Source organism: Alosa sapidissima, chromosome 6, assembly GCF_018492685.1.
Source record: "Alosa sapidissima isolate fAloSap1 chromosome 6, fAloSap1.pri, whole genome shotgun sequence".
NCBI lineage: Eukaryota > Metazoa > Chordata > Actinopteri > Clupeiformes > Clupeidae > Alosa > Alosa sapidissima.
Window position 1 is genome coordinate 29,891,995 of NC_055962.1, and position 19,875 is coordinate 29,911,869.

Genomic DNA, 19,875 nt, shown 5'->3' on the forward strand with positions numbered 1-19,875 from the left:
TGTGGTGGGCAAATGTTTTTTCGCGACTCGCGAGTTCGCCGTGCCCCGCCCAGTCTCAACACGTCATTGTAGTATGGTAACAGTAACACTTAAAGACGCGACAAGCTATCCAGCATTTGGATGCTTTCAGCACAGTAGCCTACAGACAGGCATGGTAGGCTACCTGCTGAGCCCACATACATCATTTTTAGAGCGGTGGGATAAATGATCAAACGAATTGGTGCAACAGCCTAGCCTAGTAGAAAGCCATCATAAATGTTCCACTTGCAGGCAGCGGGTCAGTTATTGTATTGCAATTCTAACGCAAATTTCCAAACAGGCTCTAACCCGTTGATGGGGGCTGATTTTGTCTAGGGCATATAATCAGCATTATTACTGACTTTTCCTTCGGCTAACAGTGTTTTGTGACCATTGACACTTAGAGAAATGCTCTCAAACAAGAGAGTGTGTAGCCCTTTAAGACGTTGCCCGTCTCTCTTTACTATGGAACTGGTGAGGCATGGCATAGCCAATAGGATGGTTTGTTATGATCCCGCCTTCTGTTTCGTGTATTTTGACACGTGGAGGAAAGTGAAAAACGTTTTCAGAGGTAAACATGTGATCATCAATTTTCTTCTGTGTTAGCTACACATGAAACTTGGTAGCCTAAGGGGAGAAAAATGGCTATTTGTTACGCTAACATCGAAATGTTTGGCTATTTTTTATTAGGCCTATTGTTTTCATCCTTTCTTCAAACATTCTAAACACTTTAACAAAGGATAAGACCACTTGGGGATGCAAACAATATCGCCTTTTTGGTTGATTTGACAATCAGTTCACTTCGAAACAGGCACTTTACTTTGGAGTATAGGCTAGTATAATATAGACTCCCCCGATTAGTGTTCTAAAGACGTCAAATAGCCCGTAGTTACCAAATTGATAGCCAAGGAGCCAGAAGTGAACACATGGATGGCTATAAAAAAACTGCGCTTTCATTACAACTAAACACGACAAAATACTTTTATAACCCTTCAGCCAGTTCCTTACTATGTGATCTCAATGGCGATGCAGCGTTTGTTTGCACCTCCAACAGCATGGAATACGGTTACCACCTAGAAGTGCCTCCAAACGCCCACAAATTCCCGTATGTTTGTGTGAAAGAATAGGCCTATTAAGATACTCTAGTTTAGATTGTTTGATATTAATCACTCCTATGATGTATTTCTATTGTCTATCCAAAGTAAAGTGTGTGTTTCGAAGTTAACGGTCAAATCAACCAAAAATCCGAGATTGTTTGCACCTCCAAAGTCTGACATGTTTGTATGAAAGGAAAGAATAGCCTAACAGACTGCTTTAAATCTTGCAGGCTAAAAATGCAATTATTAATCTCAAGAACCCTGCTTGTAAGGATAGTTTGAACCTGAGACCTGTTTAAAAGGCTGAAAAGGGCTTTCTGTAGAAATCAGGTTTAGCCTATGCTTGGAAACGGCCAACTACCAACCCTTGATACAAATAGAATGCAATGTAGGCTAAATACATAAACATTTGTGGCAATCAACTTTCTGTCTTTATTTTATAGGCCTTGTTAATTCCACCAGATGACTTCACATTCGTTTTAAGAGTGTGTGGTGACTCGCCAGTACGGTGGCCCAGACGGCTCAACGGAATGGGCACTGTACGCCAGGATGCAGAGACCGGTAATAATGACAACCAGTCTAATGCCTCCACAGTGCCATTTCCATTACAGCAGTAGGCCTAGGCAACAGCTCACCAATCCACCAGCTTCTTAGAGAGCATCTCCTCAGTATAGGCTGAGGCTATATCCTCGGCATACGGGAGCATGAACTATCGTTTCTGTCCTCCTCCTCCACCCTCTCTGATTGGCGGGGTGAGGGTGGTGGTGGGGGCGGGCAGGTTGTGTGTGTGTGTGTGTGTGTGTGTGGTTGTTTTTTACTACAGCAACCATTCCCCCTCCAGGCAAGCACGCAGATCATCGAACAGCAAGTCAAATGCGATTTGATTCATCCAACCAAAGCCCTACTGTACAGCTCTGCAGTACTGACAGCAGTATCTCTAGTGTTCTATTTTAGCTTGAAACAAAACAAAACGTTTTAACGTTACATTCACTTGTGATGAGCACATATTGACTGTGCTAGATCTGTCATCTTCAATGCTGTGTAATGTATACAGTATGAAGTTACAGTTCACCAGCTCAGTTTACACATAGTCATATCACCAAGAATGGTAATAATATTAATTATTATTATTATTATTATAATAATAATATTTACCTTTCCAAAAGCCATGAGTAAAATTCTTCTGGCATGGCCTGAAGTATCATTCAGTCATGCATGCATGCACCATCTTGTTGTGACATGTGAATGATGAAGTCATGGATACATGTTGTTTCGTCGGGGCATGTTTTGATTTTGGTATGAATGCACAAATGTGACACGAATGCAAGTCTAGAGACAACTTGTTGAAATCTACCTCTACTTTGAATGTCTTACTCTACTCTTTGTGTTTGTAAATTGCCTGTATTTTTCAATTACTTTTGTGAAACGACCTTGGGGGTATTGAATGGCGCTTTATAAATAAAATGTATTATTATTATTATTATTATTATTATTATTACAGTTGTTCCCAGTACAATTTCACAGACAGCCTTCCTCAACAATAACACATATCTGATATGTGTTATAAAAAACCTCAACATATTTCATGCATTCACTTCCTAAAGAAACCTTTTAAATTAAAGAAGGACAATGTGTTTTTTTTTTTTTTCAAAAGAAGCATATGTCTGCTGTTTTTTTTTTTTTTTTTACATGGGCACACTCAGAGCTGTGTTAGTTCCAACCCGGAGGAGCCCTGCATAAAGCTTAATGAGTGCTCTGCGGGTCTCATTTGGCAAAACAAACAGACATTAAAGGGGGAAAAAATGAAACCATTCACCAAGTGATGCCCCAGAGGCACGCATTCACATGCTTCCCCTTATTTTGTGAGGAGATCCTTCTCCTAACCAAATTCATAACAAAAAGTAGGTAGAAGTAGGTAGAAGTGCCTAGAAAACAGAGGAATTCTTCCCAACACACTTGAGCAGACTTTTCTATCCGATACCAAGGGTGATGTATAATTGAGTTTTATATTTTTGAAGGTACTTAAGGAAGGTTAAGGAAGTTTGAGGATACTGTATTCTATTTGTATATCTGAAGCTTGTTCGCATGCACACATGCTTATATTTTAGCAACAGCACCTGGTAAGTTTTTTAATATGGCTCAATATGGTATAGGTAAGGTCTTCATAGATTTCTCCAGAAAGTAATGATCTCATGTTCAACTGTGAGATCCAGGCTAAAGCTTATTGCAAGCCTTTCATAGGCTAACTGTTAAACACAACATAGGGTATAATAACTGATATAATCCCAGGAGTCACGCCAGTTAGACTCCTTTAGTTCTTGAAGTAAACAATCATGGCTGCCCACTGTCATCTGGTATGCCACAACTGTAAGAGGATTACCATCTTGAGTAGAGTCAAAACCATAAACCAATTTGTCTGATCCCACGAAAGAACATCAATTTATAACAAGAGTTAATTTAGTGAATATATAAAGTGAATTCATTTATACTGTGGTGGAGGCTTTGGTCAATAATTCACGTCTGTTTATCATGGTTATTTTGTGGTATTACTTAGATTGAAACACAGTTCTCTTGACTTGAAAATCAGACTGGCCAATCAACACAGCAATAGATGTTTATTCAAAGACTGTTGACTAGACTAGACAATAAGACAAATCAGTACAGGTTAGCATGTGATTAGCATTATTGTACTATTTCTCACAATCAGTATAGCATTATACGTTTACTGTTATAAGTCTACGGAGAGTCCTGTGCATTTGGTGGCAGCTATACATGCACTTTAAGGAATTCTGAGATCTCATCTGAAGTTAGTCAGCATATCTTTGAAGGATCAAAACAAACTCGGCATGAGCTGAGCTGGGGGTCAAAGCGGCCGTGAGAGGGCTTGGATCTGTCCATGTGGGCTCAGGTCTGCTCGGGACCTGGGTCAAGGTTGCGTCTCCTGAAAGCACAGTCGAACAACTACCATACTTAATGATAGAGAGACTATCATTGTGAACACTCGCTTTCCCTCCACAGTTACCAATGTGGTCACTCAACAATGCTTTCTGGGAATGCAGTCAAGGTGTGTTCAGGGAGCCAGTACATGCCGGAGCAATATAGCTAATGTATGGCCAGTCCATAACTGTTTTGATATTTCAGTAAGTTAAACCACTGTACTCAGGGGACACAGTGAGTGGATATTTCCTTAAAGTTTTGTCCAGGTTGCCTTGATGTCTCTTTTGAAGAAGTAAATACTCACCTGGGCATTGATACAAGAGTATAGAGGTAAGTAAAACCTGCTAGGGGAAGAGCTTATCTCCCACAGAGCACCAAATGTGTCCAAACAGCTTTATATATCTTTGACTTGTGCTAATGTAATCTTACAGAGATGCCTCTCTATTGGAGAGTGTGGTGCAAGTGTAAGGGGAAAAAAATCCACAATAAATCATTGAAGGAAGAGGCATGGATCGAAATAGAGTCTGAGTTGCTCTGTTTCTACGGCAACTGTGGATGGGGAGGTACCTGGGATGAGAGAGGAGGCAAAACAAACCTCCCCCGCTCCGGTGGCAACAGCTACGCAATTGGCTCTCGTTTCCTGTGATGGTGGGGAAAAAAAGAGAAAATATCAAAACAAGGTCCCTCAGAAACCCCAGAGACGCCTCCCCTCACCCCTAGATGTTGCATCAGAAAGATCCAATGAGCGTGAGAGTAACACATGCACACACACACACAAACACACACATTCTCTCTCTCTCTCTCTCTCTCTCTCTCTCTCTCTCTCTCTCATACACACACACGCACACACATACACACACACACACACACACACACATAGCTGTACAATCACATGCTCCACTTCACCCTGCAGCGGCTGCCCTTCCCTCACCAGCTCTAGCTCTCCCGCCAAAACATCCCTTGCACGTGAATCCTGCCTAGAAACCAGGGGGGGGACTTCCGCTGTGCTCTGATTGGCTGAGTTCCCTAGCAACGGCGTGCACTCTAGCAGCCAGTCAGCTGTGGTCTGCGTGGCACACTGAACCAATGACACGGATTGCTGTCAGACTTGAGGCAGGAACAGTGACCTGGTAACAGTCAGCGGCCAGAGCCGGGAGGAGAGGCAGGACTGCTGCTGATTGGCTCATGGGACTACACTCTCCTGATTGGCTGTGCTCTCTAAGTTCTTTGGTCATTCATACATTTTGCCTCTGCCTCCACTCCAACCCCACACACCCCACAAGTCCTCTCTCACCAAGAAAGGCAGCCGCCCCTCCCTAAAGGGACTCCACCGGCCAAGGTCAATGCAGAGGCGGCTCCCTCCAATCCGGATTGGTTCAAACCAAAATACAATCCTAGTAACAAGTCTTGCTTGCCACAGCTGGGTGGGATTAGCCCTTAGTCTTGTAACTAGACTGGGCAAAAGTGTGTTGTTGTTGTTATTGTTGTTGTTGTTTTGGTCACACCATACGATCTACCTCGCTGGCCCACTGCCCGGAACAGGTGTTTGAGCATGTGTGTGAATTAGAGTAATAACTAATAGAAGAGGTTAACGCCCCTACGTGATCCGTGGGGAATTTTCATTCATTATTCACTCCTGTGGTTTTTGCAATTGTATGCTTTGTTTTTGCGGCTTTGTCTCATTTTTGTATGCATTCTGTTTTGTAGTATGTCCGTGTTTTCCATCCGTTGCTTTAAGAAACTTGGAGAGTCACTTGCAGTGATACCCTCCTTCACATGGCCAAACACTGAAGTTTGATACACTGCCGTTCAAAAGTTTCTGGTCACTTAGAAATTTCCATTCCACTCCATTATAGACAGAATACCTGAGATCAGTTGCATTGTTTTTTTTTTAATAAGGGCAGCAGTTTTCAGATTACATAATTGCAAAAGGCTTCTCCAATGTTTTCTCAGTTAGCCTTTTAAAATTATATTGGAACATTTATTTATTTTTCTTTATTTAACCAGACTATAGTCTCTTTTTCAAATGGTCCCTGATAATGGGCAATGTAGATATTGCATTAAAGATCAGCCATTTCTTTCTACAATAATGATGAACAAGGACATTTGACAAGTGACTCCAACGATGAACGGTAGTGTATGCTCAGAAAAATTCTAAAATACTTTGAGCTGGTGTGCACGTCTATGTCAGCCATGTCAGTAATCTCCCCAGGGTGGATTACGAATGAGGTTTTTCTGTAATTGCAAATTGGATTGTGAACTTGTCTAGAACAGAGTGAAAGGGAAACAGAAATGATAGTTGGGCAATATTACAAGACTAATTTCCCCTGGTGTGCACCAAGCTATGGTGGTCATCTCTCTCTAGCCTACATAGTGTTTGGAGTAATTTAGCTTTTGCACTGTTAGCTATTCCTATGCATTTAGTTGCTTATTCAAAGGTCATGCAAATTATTTCAAGAGTATATTCTAATACTGTTATTTGCTAACTTCTTATTTTTTCAAGGTTAGACCCTGGAGGAAGAAGTTAAATCCTCTTTAGACGACCAATACCCTGACTAACAGAATTGAGACAAGTTACAGATGGTAAGTCAAAGACAATTTCATGGCATATTCATATCTTCAAGCCTCTAGGATGAAGTTTCACTTTCCCAATCTCAGCCTCAACTCACCACAGCTAAATAAGTCATGCAATTACCATATGACAATTCAATGTGAAATTAGCTTGCAATCTATTTTCCATGTGTAGTCAAATGACCAGGTACAGTAAGGGAGTTGTGTGTAGGATCTATAGGTCTGTTCAGATAATGTGAGAAATGAGAGCCTTGTGTTTTTATGGAAAAACTCATTCAACGCAAATTGAACACAGGTGTAGGTCAGCGGTAAAGCTAAAACAACAAAAAAGGCACGTATGCACACTGATGTTTATGCTATCAGCTTTTTAAAAATATGTGTAGTGCTTCTCCTAGTCAGATTGATATGCCATGAGTTTCTGTTTACAGTAAAGAGGATGCCTGCAGCTCTGACTGTAGCTGCATATACATGACATGTATCATGCAGCATGGATACTGTACATGCAGGAGGCCCCAGCAAAGTTTAGGTCATGCCATTTAACATCAAACTGTGTGCGTGTGTGTGTGTGTGTGTGTGTGTGTGTGTGTGTGTGTATCTGTATCTGTGTCTCTGGTGTGTTAATGTGTGTGTGTGTGTGTGTGTGTGTGCGTGCGTGTGTGTGTGTGTGTATCTGTGTCTCTGGTGTGTTAATGTGTGTGTGTTAATGTGTGTGTGTGTGTGTGTGTGTGTGTGTGTGTGTGTGTTGGGGTGAGGGGGGGGGGGGGTGTAATATTGACATTTTGGATTTAAGTGTTCGGATTGCATGCATGCATGCACCACTACTCAAAGTAGCTAAACAGTGCAACTCCAATTCATTCTAAAATCAGTACCCAGCCATAGCAATTGTTTGCTGAAAGTGATAGGCATCCATTTCAACAGAGAGCTATTTCCCCCAAGGCTGGTGCCCAGATAAGTCAACGTTTTGCATGATGGGTGAGGGCCTGGTTTTAACCGTTAAACTTCTGTGCCTTATCAGTTCAAGGAAGTCATTTGTTACGAAGCACACATGCCTTCAGACATGTTCAAATAACAAGGACTGCGCTATTTTGCCACTCATCCAATGTACACTATTAATCAGCAGTGCCCATAATGTTTCTAGTGTTCTGTCTATGGGTCTGCTGGAACTTGATAGGAAGTTTTAACATGATGTAGGGACCAAAGGATTCCTTAGTGGGTTTGCTCAGTGCACATGCATATTGATGATAATGAAATAGTCCAGCTGGTCTTGGATGAGATATCAAGCATGTGCAGAGGAGCCTGCTTGGCAAGGAGAAATGTGCAAGGCAGACCAGTTTGATTTTGTCACATGGTATATTATGCACCAAAGCTATGGAACACCCTGCCTCTGTACATCAAACAGGCGAGTTCAATGAATATCTTTTTATCTTGTAGATTTACTTTTTCAGATTGTTCTACAACTTCAACTGCTGCTATTAGAGCTGCAGCCAGCCAGAAGCAGATGGGCTATTAAGTCGGGTTCTGCTCAAGGTTTCTTCCAGGAATATGGGAGTTTTTCCTTGTCACTGTTGCCATATGGCGAGCTTGTAGGGGGTTAAGGGTTAAGGCGGCCAGTCTTCCGGTCATTGTGTTCCTTAAACATCTGTATATAAATTCATATAATCACAACAAATACTAAAAGCATATCATACTATGAACATGACCGCTGTAGTTCTGAAGTATTTCTGATATTGCTTGGTATGTTAATATGTTGCTGATCGGATCATAAACGGCCACAGCAACGAAGCAACAAAGTGGAATGACTGAAGAACTTGGTAGGGCTTGTGGTTTGTAGGGTTACCGGTATGGTTATGGTTATGGTTATGGATTTAGCAGACGCCTTTGTCCAAAGCAACACATAAATACAAAACAACATAATCATATTTAAAATTGAACAGGGAACAGATTAAAAATGTAGGTCAAATATAGTAAGGAGAATAGTTGTAGTACACAATAATATCAATTCAAGCAATAGCCTAATAAAAAGCAATGTAAAAAAGGGGAAAGGCAATAATAAAACAATAATGTCAATTCAATCAATAATATAAAAACAATGACATGCAAAGACTACATTAAGGAGAATATCAATAATAAACAATAATGTCAAATTAATTAACAGCCCAATTAAAATAAAACAACATTATATAAACCATAACACATAAGCGCTTAAACAACTAAGTATATGTTGAATAGGAATGTCTTTAGACCCCTCTTAAACGACCCAAAACTACCACAGGAACGGAGAGCACTGGGCAGTTCATTCCACCAACATGGAACCACTGAAGAAAAGAGTCTGGAATTAGACCCAGTTTTCATGACTGGTCAACACAACATACGCTCACCAGAAGACCGCAGTGGGCGGTTGGGGATGTAAGGCTTGATTATTGAATTAAAATAACTAGGAGCAGATCTAGTTAGTGTCCTATAGGCCAAAGTGAGAGATTTAAATTTAATTCTGGCTACTATAGGGAGCCAATGGAGAGTAACTAGGAGAGGAGTTACATGTGTCCTCTTTGGCTGATTGAAGACCAGGCGTGCTCCAGCATTTTGAATCAGCTGTAATGATCTTGTTACACAAGCGGGTAAGCCAGCTAATAGTGAATTACAATAGTCCAGCTTAGAGATGACCATGGTCTGAACAAGAAGTTGTGTGGAATCTTGTGTCAGATAAGGTCTGATCTTCCTAATGTTGTAAAGCATAAACCGACATGATTTTGCAATAGAAGCTATATGCTCAGAGAAGTTAAGTCGGTCATCATTTACAACGCCCAAGTTTCGTGCCGATCTAGTTGGGGTCAGTGAAGTTGAGTCAAGCTGGATGTTAATCTGTTGGGGAATAGCTGTTTTAGCTGTAAACACCATAAACTCTGTTTTTGAGAGATTAAGCTGAAGGTGCCGATCTTTCATCCAGGCTGAAATATCCTTAAGGCATGCAGAAATCCGGTGGGAAACACTAGAGTCATCAGGTGGGAAAGACAGGTAAAGTTGAGTGTCGTCTGCATAACAGTGATAGTCAAATCCATGGGAGCGAATGGTATCACCTAAGGAAGTGGTGTAAATAGAGAAAAGCAAGGGTCCTAATACTGATCCCTGAGGCACACCTGTGGTGAGGTCATGAGACTTAGATACCTGTCCCTGCGAGACACGTTGAAAGAACGCCCTTTAAGGTAAGATTCAAACCAGTCAAGAGCTTTTCCAGAAATTCCCAGTTCAGATAGTATAGATAGGAGAATGTCATGGTTAACAGTATCAAAGGCTGCAGATAAATCTAGTAGAATTAATACTGATGACTGAGCAGAGGACTTAGCTACTCTCAATGCTTCAGTCACAGACAGAAGAGCAGTTTCAGTAGAATGACCACTCTTGAAACCAGACTGCATAGGGTCTAGTAGATTATTCTGATGAAGAAAGTCACAAACTTGCTTGAAGACCACTTTCTCCAAAACCTTTGACAAGAAAGGAAGAAGGGAGACAGGTCTGTAGTTTTTCACCTCAGTTGGATTAAGTGTACTTTTCTTTAGCAGAGGTGTAACCCTAGCCTGTTTAAAAGAATAAGGAACTATTCCAGAACTGAGTGAAGCATTAAATACATGTGTGACTGCTGGTAGAAACATCATTTCCATCTCTGGATTTACGCCATTTCCTCTCAGCAGCTCTAAGTTCCTTTCGTACTGAGACTATACTGTTCGTCAGCCATGGATGGCGAGGTTTAGAACGAGTAGGTCTTGAGGAAAGAGGACATGCTGCATTCAGACAAGATGCCAGTGTAGAGCAGAGAGTATCTGTAGCGTCATTAACCTCAAGTGCCAAGAATGAGCTAGGATTAGGTAAAGCAGATGTTACTAATGTTGCAAAATGGTCGCTTGAGAGGCTTCTGAGATTACGCCGGAACGAAATTATCGGAGGAGGAGCTGCTGGGTTATCCAGGAGATGCACAGAGAATCTGATAAAGTGATGATCCGATACATGTAATGGATTAACCAAAACGTTGTCTGTATTACAGTTACGTACCAGAATTAAATCAAGATCTTTACCAGCCTTGTGAGTAGGAGCACTGTGGACACGTGTGATATTAAATGAGGAGAGTAAGGACAGGAAGTCAATTGAAGACGAGTTATCCAAATGAATATTAAAATCGCCAAGGATTAATAATGGGCATGCATCCATTGGAATAGCAGACAGTAGAATGTCCAACTCGTTCACAAAGTTCCCAAGTTGTCCTGGAGGGCGATAAATAACCACCAAGTATAATTTGTATGGTTCAGTTATCATGATGGCATGATATTCAAACGAGTTGTGGACCTGAGCAGGCAGCAACTGTGTAAACCTCCAATCATCAGAGACGAGAAAGCCTGTCCCGCCTCCTCTACCAGACGAACGACTGGTATGCGAAAAAGCATAACTGGTCGACAACGCTGCAGGCGTGGCAGTATTCTCCGGCCTAATCCACGTCTCTGTAAGCGCAAGCAATTGAAGCGATAACTGTGAGGCCAGAGCAGGAATGAAGTCCGCTTTATTAACTGGCAATTCCACAACCCTACAGAAAAAGTAGGACAAGCCTGCTGAACTGATTGTTGCCTTTCAACACCAGTACGCTTATTAACCTGACCGGATACAGGGATATGTTGAAGGCACATTATTAGAAGGATTGTCAGCTAACAAGACAAGGTGAGACAAGAGTGAAACTTATCTGAGAGGTGCCTTGCTTGTGTCCTTGCTTGGTGGACTCGTCGCAGGTAGACTCGATTCGTCTTGACACGAGTAAGTCTTCACACGAGGATGGCTGCACACGAGCGCTGACGCCTCCGCTGACGCTCCAGCACAATAACCACTTTAAATGCTAGTCCTAATTGATCACGCGGAAAACCACCCCCTCTAAAATGGTATGTAAGCATTTGTTAGCAAAGCCTATATATATATATATAAATATACTACCGCAACAACTTGCTGCGTTAGCCTGTAGCCATGTTCCAAATGTAAAGCACTTTGAGCTGGATTCGGTGTATGAAAGGTGCTACACAAATAAAGCTTATTATTATTATTATTATTATTATGACCGCTGCGCAGCGACAGGTCAGATTTTTTTTTTTCTTTTTCGCATGCCCAAATTTCCGTCAAGGATTCCCGGGACACTGAAAGACCGGGGTACACAAAACTTGGTGGGCATGTAACCCCACATGGATAGCATGTGTTTTGATCTGTAGCCCCCCCGCTGGACTGGACCCCCTGAAAGGAGGGTAGGGCAGACACAGTTCTTTGTGAATATCTTGAGAACTGTAGGGACTAGGATGACCATTTTTTCCGTATGTTTGCCTCCAGGGGTCATGTTAACCCATTTCATGTGCACACATGTGCACAAACAGATACACACACACACACATACATTCACAGTAATCATACGTATGACACATGCTCACACAGTAGACATATGTACACTTGCATGCACAGGCACATACGCAGGCACACACACAAGCATGCACACACACACACACACACACACACATAACATAAACATGTACATGCACACATGCACACAATTCAAGAATTTCTCAGAATTATGAACAGGCAAGATGGAGGTAGGGTTGTATAAAATGAATTTTACATGTGAAATCTATGAACTAATCATGTTTTGGTACTTGTTGTCTAGCAGATACCAGTGAGAATTGAGTGTGGATAATGCAATTTAGTGAGACCGTTAGAATCATATAGGCCTTTCAGCGTGATTTATTTTTGTGGAAAAAATGTGCTGGACTGGGCGGCGGTCATATTTTGTACCGCTCTGCGGTAGATCTAGTTATTATTATTATTAGTAGTAGTAGTAGTAGTAGTATTATATAGAGTTTTATATAGAGTATTATATATAGTATTATATAGAGTTTAACAGGCCTACAGACACATGCTAACATGCAGCATTTCTTGTAGTGTAGTGTGAGAGTTCACACAGGCATTAACTATTAATCTGTATGCAGACGTGTTATGTGATATGTACACAGGAGTGAATGATGGTGAAGTGCACAATATAAAAACACACACTAGTGTTTTACTGAGTCAATATTGTGTATTAATTAGTGGCCCAGTTTCCTTCATGAATACAAGCTGATAGTTAATGACAGGGATATGAGAACCATCCAAGGTATTTTCATACGAGGTAGATGCAAATATGTCAAGTCAATGCGCTGATGTAATTGTAGAACGTAGAATGAATGTATTGTTTACAGTGTGAGAAGCAATATCACAACAAACTGTATGGACACCATGTTTAAACTACATCCTCTACAATTCTCTACTATAGAACTACAAAGGAATGTTCCGGTTTTCATGTTCTCTGAAAATGATCTGAATTGAAAAACATTTCTAGGCGAGTATGGTTCTTCGAATTAAAGACTTTTCATACATAGTGTGTATATTATGCAATGACTCCTGGTAAAACACACAATATTGTAACTAGCTCAATACCCCTGAGCAGAGTGTCATGAGAATATTTAATTTAGATATAAAGCACTATCAAAGGCCCTGCCCAGGGGGGTGGGGGAGGGGAGGTGAACTGGTTCAAGATTAACAAGCCAATTAAGACTTTTACTCAAACACACACAGCACTTAAGATGGTCGTTCCGCGTGGAGAGGAGAGGAGTTTGTACCCTGGCTCATCGGTAAGACCTGGGGAACCCTCCTCGTCCTCGTCCTCGTCGTCCTCCTCCTCCTGCTCGCTGGCTAATCATGTGTCACTGCAGTGGAATCCTCACAGACTCAATAAGATTGGACCATGAGGCACCAGAATTAGGCCCCTGCCTTTTTTAAGCCCCCACCACACACACACACACACTCACACACACACACACACTCCCCAGGGGGAATCCCCACGTTGTAATTTATGGGAGTGCATTACATCATTTCTGTCAGAAAGAAAGAATTGTGTGGTGTTTTTAAAATTTCATCCAAGGGGATTAGTCGTGATGCTTGTTCTTCCATGAAATTCTAGAAAAGAGGCCCAGTTTGTTTTATGTGTACGTACTGGTGCGAAAAGAAGAGGCTGTCAGGACGATTTGCTGCTTGTAGAAATCATTCTCATTTGACTTCATCCCAATTCATTGCGTTTTATTCATGAAAGACAAGATATACTTAAATTGGGGTGATTTATATGCATACACATGCACAGTCATGTTCATAGACAGTTGAAAGATGTTGTTAATGAATCATTTTTTTTTTTTAAACGCCTGAATCAACGTTATTAAAATTTGTACATTTGACATTTGTTCTAAATGTACAATTTTCAAATTTCCCTTCTGGGTCCGGTGTTAAGAATATATAGGTAATCCAAGTGATATAGTTACCTATGTTATGTGAAATATACTTACAATTCTGACACAACATTGATATCTGGGTGTGTCACTAGAACTTACAACACCAATGGAAAACAATAAGTATATATTGATTTGAATCAAATACATCAAACATCCGAACTTGACATATTGTTTCTCTCCCCTCATGTGTTCCCTGTGACCGTGGAGTGCTCAGGTACAAGTGTTCACTGAACTGAAATGGTCAAACTTCACCCTAGCAGCCTAGCAATCTCACTACTGTATCTTGCTTTGCATTGTAGTCGCGATACCCATGTAAGAGAAGCATGCGTGCCTATTGTCCTGACTACATGCCTGAGGGCCAGCGGTGTTAGTCCAGGACATTTCTTGACGACATATTTTGCCACACCCATAATATTAACAGTGTGAAAGGTTCTAAGGACACATCCCTCCCTGAAATAAATGAAGAAAAAGAAGCTGAAAATGTAAGTGGAGTTCTAAATACTGCAGGTGAGCATTTATGTCATAGCGAGTGTCAGGGGTAGAGAGAGAGAAAGAGAGAGAGGGGGGGGGGGGAGGGGGAGTGCCCTTAGACTTTGACTGAGTAGCAGTTCCTTTGCTGTGGCTTCACTCAAATCCCACCCTTGCGCTCATCATCAATGGCTGCTTTCATGAGAGGCCAGGCGCCCGAGGGACTCCATGCCTGGGTGGCGATGGGTGTGTCCCGGTTCCCGCGGTCAGCAGCACCTGTTCATTTGAAGCGCCAGAAGGGACCCACCTTTGGACCACCCCGCGTCTGGGTCACTCCATTCCAATGGGATTGGGCTAGACATGTTCAAGTTCATATAACTACCCCAGGGAAGGGCAACAGGCCCCTGCGTATAGGTCACAGACTTCGGGCAATCCTTTGTGCGCACATTCCTGTCACACCAAAAGAGTCACAAAGTAACCCGGCAACTTTTTGAAAACAAAAAAAAAACACAACAAAAAGTTGATCACTGATCAAAAAGATAAATGAAAAGGGAGTGTGTTAGCCGAGTTGAGTGTTTTTGAGGGAAAGGAGTAATAAAAGAGACAAAACAGACTAGGAGAACATGGAGGATGAGTACGTCTGGAGGATGAATATGTTGCTGATCAAACGAGCGATGTTGAAACAAGACAAGCGGGTGCAGCGTTCTCACAGCATGCGTCAGAGCAGTTCAAAGTTTTCACTTAATGAGAACTCAGTCAGTGCTGGAATTAAATATGCATCTTGCCAGGACTGCCAAATCTTTTTAAACTGTGATGTCAGTCTGACATCAATAAGAAATACCAAAATAACAGTGGGGATAATAGCTGTGAATACGTTTTCGACCAATATGAATGAGAGTTGTTGCTAGTGACAGGGACATTTTTACTTTATATGTCTTTTTTTTATTATTCATTTGGTGAGACTCTTCCAGCCCCTTAATCAAAATAAAATGACTGGATCGTCCAGTCTCTTCTGTCAAATAGTCAAACTTTGCTTTGAAACTAATTTGACTTTGAAGCCTGTATTCATATTTTGGCTTTACTGACTTCATCCTATGTCACTGAAAGTTGGACTTGTTTGGTAGTTGTCACTGACAATGTGAAATGTGACACAGAGATCTGATAATAATCTACATGGATCAAATGTACGGAAATGTGACTCTCTCTGGGCCCTCATCCACTTTTGCTTGCTGCAGGGCTTCACTTAATCCTGGTTAAGTGTGCCTGATTCAGGTTTATTGTTTTACATTATATTTTAACAATCACTTGCTTTATCACTTGCCGTTACTTTATTGAATATAGCAAGATGAAAATGTATGAAAATGTCATCTTAAAAATTTGATTCAGGTTAGCATGGGTCCATTACCCATTCATAAAATCTTGTGTGAAATTAAATGGAACCTTAAATGAAACACCCAGCTCTGATCGCTGAAGTCAGGTCCCTGCAGACGGTACAAACTGAATAGACCTCACTTGCAGAGCCACTGTGCAAAGCCACAATGATGTCATGTGTTTTGCCACACTGAGTCACTTGAGAGAAACACAATGAGCACATTTCCTGCGCCATGGGTTTTGAAGGGACTTTCACTTCACAGCGGAGAAACATGTGACTGAGTACAATCGAGTGAGTGAAGTTAAGTTACAATCAAAGCCGGCCTCGGCTTCAGAAGTGCTAAGCTAGACCTGAGTGACTTCCTTTTAACCTCATAGAGGATACAGTTAAAGTTATGCCTTTTTATCAGAAATGCAAGACAGTATGGATATCCTCTATGTAGCAGTTGTCGTAGTATTGATTTTTTAAACAACATATGCAGCACTGTTACTGAGTGAAAAAGGAAAGGAAGGAGTATGACAGTAACTGGCAATCACTAATGAAAATTAGGATAGTGTAGCATTTTTACAGGGAAAACATAAATCAACTTTTGGAATACAATACAAAGCATAACACACACTAAGAAGAGGATATGGTGTTGTTGTTGTATGTATTGTATGTACATGTATGCTGTGTTCCACTTTACACATACACTCTCAACACACTCCACCACACCAGTGTTGGTATAAATCAATAAAGTACCATAATCTTATTTTCAAATGTTTTGCAGACAATTACACATAAGATGCAACCTCTGAGCATCCAAATGCCACATAAACCAAAGCAGATTGAGATTATCAGCGTATCTGCTCTTTTTCGCCTCACCAGACCACTGTGCTACACAGTGCTACCAAATCCACTTTTAAATACAAATCAAAGTTTTCTATCCCCCATCCAATCTCACTCCTCCTGGAGAGAGAGAGAGAGAGAGAAATGTTTGGTGCATTATATTGCTCGATTGCTTGGCAGCAAATTATCACTTGCTCCATATAATTGTCCCAGCTTTGACTCCGACAATTGTTTTGGCTTGGCAGGCCTCACTATAATTAACTTCCTCAAAAGTTGTCTAACTTCATTAAAACGGTGAGATCAGACTGTGAGTCCCTGTCAGCACGGGACCTATTGTATGTCTCCAGAGGTCAAATGTGTGTCTTGTGAGAGCAACCTTGATTGGAACAATAATGTCATTCTGACAAACTCAAACAGGCAGGAGAGAGGGTCAGTGTTATGACCATTAGACCCTCCCTACATACACACACACACACACACACACACACACATTCAGAACCAAAGCTGCTGACCGATTCAATGGATTAACCGTGTGAGTCACTCTCATATCATTACCCAATTATACCACAGCACACACAGCTAAAAATAGCAACTTCATCTCAGGGGGTTGGTATGCCGGGAATGCAGGGTGGGGATTGGTTAAACCCTCTTCCTTGTCAAATGTCGTTCATGTGGGAAAAAGGGAAAGTCACCCAAACACTGAGGCAGCAACCGACAGATTTAATTTGAGCAGTCTGTAAAAGTTTTCATTTTAGTGTTTGGGGAGCTCCGGGGCTATTTAAGGAGAGGAAATATAAGTGTTTGCTAAAGTGTGGGAGTGCCGGGCTGGATCAGTCTCCAAAATAGCTTGAAAAACTTTTGCTTGCCCACAAAGAATATATATATATATATATTAGTGTAAACCGTAAGCAAACACTCAGCTCAATGGAAGGCACACTGTACAGGACAGGACAGGACAACAGCATTGGCCCACCTCTCTCATCTCTCTCCCTCGCAGGGGGAGGGGGTGTGGGGGGTGCGTTGGAGGGCAGGGTGATGTCATCATCAAGGCCTCTGAGCGTCCCTGTGGGATTCTCCGTGCTGCAGTGTTGAGCCACCTGCAGCCCATAAACAGAGAGTGTGTGTGTGTGTGTGTGTGTGTGTGTGTGTGTGTGTGTGTGTTTGAGTGTTTATGTGTGTGTGTGAGTGTGTGTGTGTGTGTGTGTGTGTGTGTTTGGGTGGGGGGGGGGGGGGTTCAATGTGAATGTGTAGGTGTGTGTGTATAATGTGTGTATGGGTGAGTATGTGTGTGTGTGTGTGTGTGTGTGTGTGTGTGTGTGTGTGTGTATAATGTGTGCATGGGTGAGTATGTGTGTGTGTGTGTGTGTGTGAGAGAGAGAGAGAGAGAGAGAGAGAGAGAGAGAGAGAGAGAGAGAGAGAGAGAGAGAGAGAGAGTGTGTGTCAGGGGATGGGTGTGAGGGGGTTGGTCTGGTCCCAGGCACAGATGTCTATCTCAAGACAAAAGGGGGGCAAGACAAAAAAAAAAACAGTCGAGGCTTAATGAGAGTTAACGCATGCCTAAGGAATGGCAGTCCCTCAGCCCTGCAGGCATTTAGTTCTACTGAGTAGATGAGTAGAAGTCAACCAGTGGAACACAACAATTTCTTTTTGTCTTGCTGTGTGCATCCACTAGCCTATGCACATATGGCTTGCAAACATATAGTGAGACTCCACTGAATGGTCAAAGTGAACAATCAAAACAAGAAAGCTGCCTCTGCTATGTCATAAGCAAGCCACAACAATTACCCCAAGCGTTCAACATTTGGGTTTTACTAATTCGGTGATTAAGAGGCTAAATTGCCTGAGACAATCATTAAGAATAAATAAACAGTGGAGCAAAATTATATAATCTAACACAGAAGAAGTTGTTTTTTTTTTATTTTATTTTACAGTCTGTCAAACTACAAATCAGCAACCTGAGGAATGGCACAGTCTTCTGTCTCTAAAAAAAACTCATGCAAACTCTGAAGACACTGAACAGGACCTCTGGGTCAAACATTTCTTCAGTGTTTCGGTTTCCTATTAAATTCTGTTTTTACAGCTGCAGGGGTATTATTAACTCGAGCATGAATCAGACTGACACAAGTGCAGACTGATGAGTATGCAGATGCTTGTGGTTTTGGAGTAGCTGTTTTGCCCAGATACAGCCTTAGCTCTCTCTCTCTCACACTCTCTACCTCTCTCTCTCTCTCTTTTTCTCTCAATCTCTCTCTCTACCTCTCTCTTTCTCTACCTCTCTCTTTCTCTACCTCTCTCTCTCTACATCTATCTCACTCTCTCTTTCTCTCTCTTTCTCTACCTCTCTCTATCTCTCTCTCTCACTCTCAGTGTGTGTGTGTGATTGTTTACAGCTTTCTCTCTCTCTCTCTCTCTCTTACACACGCACACACACACGCACACACACACACACACACACAAGCCTTTCGTCGGCAGAGAATGAAAGGCAGCGTGACAGCACTCAGAGTGAGAGTGGAGTTGCCGGTCAGCTTTTGCTAAAAATATCCTCCGTCAACAGCCCCCAAAAAGTGGAACTCACGATGAAGGGAAGCAAGTCTTTGTTCCCATGCTGTCTTTAAAAAGAGAAAACATATTTCTGATACGGTTATGATTGAATCATATTCCTTGTAATGAATATTTCAATAAACAAAACTCACTGAATGTAAAATTTCTGTGCTGTCAAAAAAACTTCAAAAGCATATTTGGATTAGAGATATAGTCTTCTGCTATGCTTTTAGAATTGTTTGAGTTGTGTTTTTGTGAGGGTAGTCTGTGGTGTTCGTGCTTCGGTAAAAAAAGGAACTCCAATAACTCAAGGTGTGAAAGTTGTGGGGAGTTCTTGTCAGTTTTGTTCATGTGTCTGCTCTGCTCTTGTTGTTTTGGCTAAGCCTACCATTGCCTGCCCAACATTGCAGTCATCTAGAGGGAGGGGAAGTTAACAGCAACCCTCCCCCTACCCAAATAGTACAACACACAAACACACACCCACACACATACACACACACACACATTCAACACACACATACCCACACACATACACACACACACGCATACAACACACACACACCACACACACACACACACACACACACACACACACACACACACACACAAACACACAAACACACACACACATACACACACACACACGCACACACGCACACACACACACACACACACACACACACAACAACCCCGTAGATGATTCCTG

At 41.8% G+C, this 19,875-nt stretch overlaps 1 long non-coding RNA gene across 1 annotated transcript; it reads right to left on the reverse strand.

The window, feature by feature from the left end:
* Positions 1-3,711: 3,711 nt before the first annotated feature.
* LOC121711880 lies at positions 3,712-4,994 on the reverse strand. The gene is made up of 3 exons (XR_006032477.1): positions 4,959-4,994; positions 4,620-4,692; positions 3,712-4,056 (listed from the first exon to the last, which is right to left on the reverse strand). It is a non-coding gene; the product is annotated as an uncharacterized LOC121711880 (long non-coding RNA).
* Positions 4,995-19,875: the final 14,881 nt, after the last annotated feature.